This window comes from Sus scrofa, chromosome 1 (genome assembly GCF_054392235.1).
Source record: "Sus scrofa isolate SSC_HxYL_T2T_F1_AM1 chromosome 1, Sscrofa_HxYL_maternal_Yorkshire_Landrace_v2.0, whole genome shotgun sequence".
In the NCBI taxonomy this organism is placed as follows: Eukaryota; Metazoa; Chordata; class Mammalia; order Artiodactyla; family Suidae; genus Sus; species Sus scrofa.
Window position 1 is genome coordinate 123,103,862 of NC_139383.1, and position 6,689 is coordinate 123,110,550.

Sequence of the window (6,689 nt, forward strand, 5' to 3'; positions counted from 1 at the left end):
CTGACCATGCCCAAGTGGGATCTATTCTAAGAACAAAAAGAATTCAGGACTTTAAGGACTTTTCTTGTGGCAGAACAGCTTAAGGATCTGGCTTTGTCACTCTAGCAGCTTGAGTTGCTGCTGTGGTATGGGTTTGAACCCTGGCCTGGAAACTTCCATATGCTGCAGGTGCAGCCTCCCCCCAAAAAAAGAATTCAGTGGCAACTAAAGCTTAATTGTGTTTATTCATTATTAGTAATGTTAGTATTATAATTTTGAAGCTGTATGAAAATATTGTTGGAAAAAGCACACAAGTAGACATAGTAATAGTATTAGGAATCAAGACTTAAGAGAAAAGAAATTTGAATATATGAGTTCTTGAGTATGTATGTATTTATCTCCTAGTTTTGCCCACTTGAAAAGACAAGTAATGGCACTTACACTTGAGCACACTTACTGCCCAGATCTTGATGAGAATAGCATTATCCATTAAAAAGAAACAGGACTTCTTGAAAAATGGCTGAATCTATATCTGGGGAAGGTTAATATGAAGTGAGTCAGAAATATTTTACATTGCTAGACACAAAGAAAACCTAAAAACTAATGTGTTCTTGTAAAAAAGATATAGGATCCATCTTAAAGGTGCTCCCTCTAGCCAAATTTGGGACCATTTTGACATCAAAAAGAATAAAGAACATAACTTATTATAATACATTAAATATATATTGAATTCATGAGACCAGAGTAATATGAAGAGAAGAGCTGGGAGAGATACAGAGGGAAAGAGAGGGAGAGAGAAGATGGGGGGAGAGAAGAAGAGACAGAGAGAAGAAAGAAAATAAAAGGAAAATCTATTTTTACAGAGGAATGCTAGCTATTAAATAAAGCAGTAAGGATAAACCAGGCAGTCCCTGAAAGCCTAACATAATGATGGATTCAGATAAGAATCTTTGATGTTTTAGTTGGGTGATTGGTTTATTCTTAAGGCAGCAAAGATTCACCCCACAGATTACTAATGACAAAGGAGGAGAAAATATACCTTTACTCTATAGCAGTCTGGCCATCACTACCTTAATTAAGTGACCAAACTTAACCTCATGATACGGGACAGCCTGATATTATGTGGCTCCTGGTATGATGCAACATGAAGAACACAAAATTGCCTAAGAAGCATCTTGCCAAAGATATCTAACCAGAATCTGATCAAGTTGCCAGACCTAACTTGCAGTGTACAGGAAATGTAGGAATAGAGGAAGATGTTAAACTACACCACAGTCTGCCTTATCCAGAATGTGTGAAATATTTTACAAAATAACTGGACTACTCACGAGTCAATATAAACAAATGTAAACAAAAGAAAAAGAGAAAGAACTGAACTCTTTTCACTATTTTGAAATGCTAAAGTTTGAAAGGCTAAAAACGTAGCAATAGAGACTTTGATGTAGTTGTAGAAAAATGAGTAGGAACTGGAGATTAGATTGCATGGAATTGTTATTCTCTTAGATATATGACTGTGCTATTGTGGTTGTGTAGAAAATCCTTATTCCTAGGAGGTGCCTGGAAAAGTATTTAGTGATGAAATGTCATAAACGTCTGCAAATTAATTTAGATCATTTAACAATGGCTAATAACAATATATACTTTTTTCCTCCTATATTTCCCATACAGATAGATAGATGATTGGTAGGCAGATGGATGGATAGATAGATAGATAGATAGCAACAGAGACAGAACGATAAGGCAAATTCAGCAAAATGTTGGACAGTTGGTGAATCTAGGTGAGGAGTATATTGGTTCAATTCTTTTATATTTTCTATAGACTTGAAATTTTTCAAAGTAAAACCTTGGAGACATTTGCCTGGCAATACAGTATCAGACCTGAAAGAGTCCTTGGACTTTTATCTTCAGACTTCAAAGAGATTGCCCAAGACCTCAGAGTTAGCAAGCAAGAGAGCTGGGTTTCTGGTGTTATTTTCACTATTCTTTGCTGTGTCTTATGAACCTTATTTTTTGGGCTTGTAAAATCCTTTTTAATCTCTTACATGTCACTGGTTTTTCTGTACGAAAATGACTGAGAGAGGTCACGGCACACACAAGCCCTTGACATTGTTCCCCTGTCCCTCTGCTCATTAGACCCAAGTGAATGGTCTCATGCTTTCAACAACCCTCTCACTTAGTCCCATCACAGCTACCAGGGCCTCACTGTCCCCTTGTTCATTAACATGGTGCCACTCTCACTGGCCTAGCTATGACACGTTTATTTTATTCTTTGCTTGACTCTGAAATATCTTCTTTGCTTTACTGAAACAAATCATAACATAACCAAGCCAACCTAATCATGCCTTGGCCATGTTGATTGGAAATCACAGTTTTAAACAAAAGGTTAAACACAGGGCACTATGTGCCCACAATCTCCAAAGGGTAGTCTGAAATACACCAACCTTTCAATAAAACCACCAGGCGAGTTTGCCCAAGCACATTTCATAAAATAGTGAACCAATAAAAAATAACATGTTTCCCAATCAGCCCTTCTTCACAAAAGGAAGGGAGACAGTGGTGGAGATGCTCTGTGAAAAAAAGCAAAAAACACAGGGTTTAAGCCCATCAAGTTAGAGAAATGAAAACAACTTCAGGATCTTTAAGTGATTTGGTTTGAACTATTTTCCTACTTTGAATTCCTCCCCCCACCTTTTCATTTTCCTTTAACATTGCATTTTCTCTTTCCTAGTCTGATGTGCCTCCAGTTTATTTTTCTTTGTTGGCTGGTGCAAAATGATTTTTATTTTTAATGTGTACTATAAGTTTGATATAAAAAATTCCAGACACTCAACCCCTTTCCCCCACCCGATTGCTGTTTACAATAAACCTTTTTCCAATGAATATCTAATGAAGGTAGCTGTTAAATAAAAATGAATGTTATATATAAAATTGTGAAATGTTATTTTCTACCTTGAAAAAATATGTCAGTGTGGAATGTATAATTTATAGTCAACCTGGAAGACTGGAGCAACTTAAATGGCATCAGGCTCAGAGTGGCCAGAAAAACTAAAGTCATCAAGGAAAGTTGGAGGACATACTAAAGATTGAAAGATAACCACCAGGAGTTCATTGTGTTTGCTGAGTAAGATCTTTTGAAAAACAACCCTGCGGGTTTATAGTATTGGCACATTCCCTCCAAATGAGAGGCATTTTTTCTTCTCCTGAATTTGTTGGACTGCATTTCTCAGCTCTAATATGGTGTGTGTCTGCATATGGAGCTCTAAAATTAGCTTTAAAAGCAGGCATAACAAGCCACTGGCCTGGAGTTTATTTGGTATGTACAATATTTTTAAAAATCAGAAATTTGCACATAAAAAACCCAGATTTCCAATTTCTCTTAACATACTGGAAGACCTGGCCACACTGGACTTGAATTTCCTCCTGGTAAAGGTTGATTGTCTCCCGTAGCCGTTAATTCAATGGTTTTCCAGAATCCCTAGAAGTCTGCTGTGTATCCAGACAGCTTTGTTTAAAGGGCTGCCTCCTAGAAGCATCTGAGTGAGGCCTACATTATCCAATTTTAATTCATTTAGATAAAATTACTTTTTTTTTTTTTTACCAAAAATAAAATAGGTATTTACATCTATGAAGGCACCTTGTGCTTTCAGGATGTAAAATGCCACAAGGCATTTTGTACTGCATTATTATAAGCATAATAATCCTAAACTATGATTCTGAATATTGGAGAGGTTGTGTAACTTGCCCATGGTCACAAGGGTGGTAAGGAGCAGAACCAGGATACAGACTCAAAGCCTGCTTTGTCAGATATCTGAGGCTACAGAGAATGTTAAGCTTGCAATTATTTATAGCTAAGTCCTTGAAGAGTAAGAAAACAACATGAAAGCATAAAAAGGACAACAGGTGAAAGACCCAAAAATTAGGACTAAGAACACAGGCTTGTTTTTCTGAGGACCTAAGCACTTATTAGTTGGTAATCTTCAGAAATCTTCTTCTCTCTCGGCCTGAGTTTTACAATCCAAAATGAGGATGTGGCAGGGTGAAAGAGGCGACCTCTAAAAGTCCATTACCTTCTGTCTTCCGCTGTGTTTGGCACCTAATCTCAGAATGGATTTGTTCCTTTTCTTTGGCTCCCTCTGCTGGACATGGAGTAGGAGAACACATTTGCAGCCAGAGTCACTTCAGATTTAATTCAATTATTGACGGAGGACTTGACCTGGTATTCATGTCCGTGGTGAACTCCTGGTTACCTGGTCGTGGGACTTAGAGTAGAACTGATTCTGAGTTGGTTTCCGGTCACCATTAAGCAGAGCAAACTCAAGTTTCTATTGTATATATGGAAATCACAGAATCAGAAACCATGGTAATAATGATATTCATGGGAAATAATGAGAGCTAACAATAGACTAGGTGCTTCTAAATTACTTGCCTACTTCTTTAATCTCCATTTCATTCTTAAGGAACCCTGTCAAAGATTCTATTTATTATCCTTACTTTGTGCTGGGAAGGAAGTTAGAATTCAGTCCTCTCCTTTTCCAGATGAAGAAATTGAGGCCCAGGAACATTAAGTGACCTGCCCAAAGTCACACAGAAAATTGCTGTGGGCAGAGATAAGACTAGAAGCCATTCCAGAAATATTATTATTATTATTATTATTATTTTGGTTGCAGTGTACAGTGGCTTGATGTGAGATCTCAGTTCCCAGAGCAGCCAGGGATTAAACTCGAGCCACGGTGGTGAAAGCACCAAATCCTAACCACTAGATCACCAGGTAGCACCCCAGAAATCTTTTTATTCCTTCTTTCAGCTTCTCCAATTTATTTAATTAATTAATTTTGCTTTTTAGGGCCCCACTCACGCACATGAATGTTCCCAAGCTAGGGGTCAAATTGGAGCCAAAGCTGCCAGCCTATGCCACAGCCACAGCAATACGGGATCCGAGCTGCATCCAGGACCTACACCACAGCTGACAGCAACACCAGATCCCCACCCACTGAGGGAGACCAGGGATTGAACCCACATCCTTGTGTATCTTAGTTGGGTTTGTTAACCACTGAGCCATGAAGGGAACGCCTCAGCTTCTCCAGTTTAAAATCTGGCTGAGGAGATAGGACTAACATACCAAGAAATAACAAGAGGAGGCAGGTAATGAGAAGCTTAGATTCTGAAATTGGAAATGGGGCCTTAGAAGCTACCAGTATGACTTTCTGCTCAGACAGAAGTTTCTTTCCAGACCCCTGCAAAGTGGGTACTTAGCAATTGAGTTAAAACCTATCTCTAGTCCTAACTTTGTTCCCTGGAACTACATGGGATGTTTCTAAGACCTCTTTTGTACACACGATTTGTAAATTTCTGTTGTTAACTTATAAAACATCATGTCTAGGCTAAACTCCCAAATTTATATGTCCTTCATGTCATACGTAAATTTTAGAATGAGATTCATTATAAACCTGTTGTCCTTCTGCAGTGGTCTTCAGATGGCCTCCAGTGAATGATTCCTCCTGGTATTAATGTTCTGTGCAGTGGCTCCGTTACTGAATTTTGGCTTACCTTTGACCTACATAAAATGGGCAGAAGTAACCATACCAGTTTAGGTCCTAAGCCTTAAGAAAGACCAACGCCTTTTATCTTTGTGCTCTTGGAAGCTAGCTACCCTGTAAGAAGTTTGGCTATGCTGCTGGCAAGGAAAGACCCTGGGGGATGAGATGCCCTGTGGAGGAGAGCCAAGACGTCACCTCTGTGACTGCAGAAGCCCTCTTGGATGTCCTGCCCATGGAGGACTGCTGTCCAGAGTACTCCAGCCCCAGCTACTCACTGACTGCAACTGCAAGAGAGATTACAAACAAAACAAACAGAAGAACCACCCATCTGTGCCCAGTCAGCACAGAGAATCATAAGAGATGAGTAAACTTTTTGTAAGCTACAAAATTTGAGTGATTTGTTATACAGTAATAATTAACTTGGAACAAAGCATTTGAAAATATTTCCAAAAATAAAACCGGTATAACTTGTGCTGAGGATGGAAGGAATAGAGCCTTTGTTTATCCTGGCACTATTAATACTGTTCTGGATTTAATTTACATTAGCTACCACATCATTGGATTGAATGTGTAGCCAACTATAAATTCCTGGCATTTGTCACAGGATGGGTATTTGGCAACTTCTCTCCAATGTCTTTCTAAGTGGTATTATGGACCTAAATAAAGGACTTCTTCCCCACCCCTCCTGCTACCCTACGCCTTGGTAATTTTCATCTTGTCTGTTGTGATTCATCATTCCAGCTTGATGAGATTTTTAGAAAAAAATTTAGTTCTGTCCTCGAATAATTATCCCTTGTGTCCTTGGCAATTTGACAAACATATTCATATTTTATCAAAATCATTGATAAAAATCAATGAATAGCTTGTTCCCGTTATGGCTCAGTGGTTAATGAATCCAACTAGGAACAATGAGGTTGTGAGTTCAATCCCTGGCCTCCCTCAGTGGGTTAAGGATCCGGCGTTGCTGTGAGCTGTGGTGTAGGTCACCTATGTGGCTCGGATCTGGCATTGCTGTGGCTCTGGCATAGGCTGGCTTGGATCTGGCATTGCTGTGGCTCTGGCATAGGCTGGCTTGGATCTGGCATTGCTGTGGCTCTGGCATAGGCTGGCTTGGATCTGGCATTGCTGTGACTCTGGCATAGGCCTGTGGCTACAGCTCCGATGGGACTCCTA

The 6,689-nt window shown here is 39.2% G+C and overlaps 1 long non-coding RNA gene across 3 annotated transcripts in view; it reads left to right on the forward strand.

Annotated features, from left to right (window-relative positions):
• Positions 1 to 6,205, forward strand: part of LOC146406338 (uncharacterized) — an 85,683-nt gene extending 79,478 nt beyond the window's left edge. For all 3 annotated transcript variants that reach the window (XR_014810718.1, XR_014810713.1, XR_014810724.1), the window contains exon 3: positions 5,444 to 6,205. This is a non-coding gene — a long non-coding RNA (uncharacterized LOC146406338). The remainder of the gene's footprint in view (positions 1 to 5,443) is intronic.
• The last annotated feature ends 484 nt before the right edge of the window (positions 6,206 to 6,689 follow it).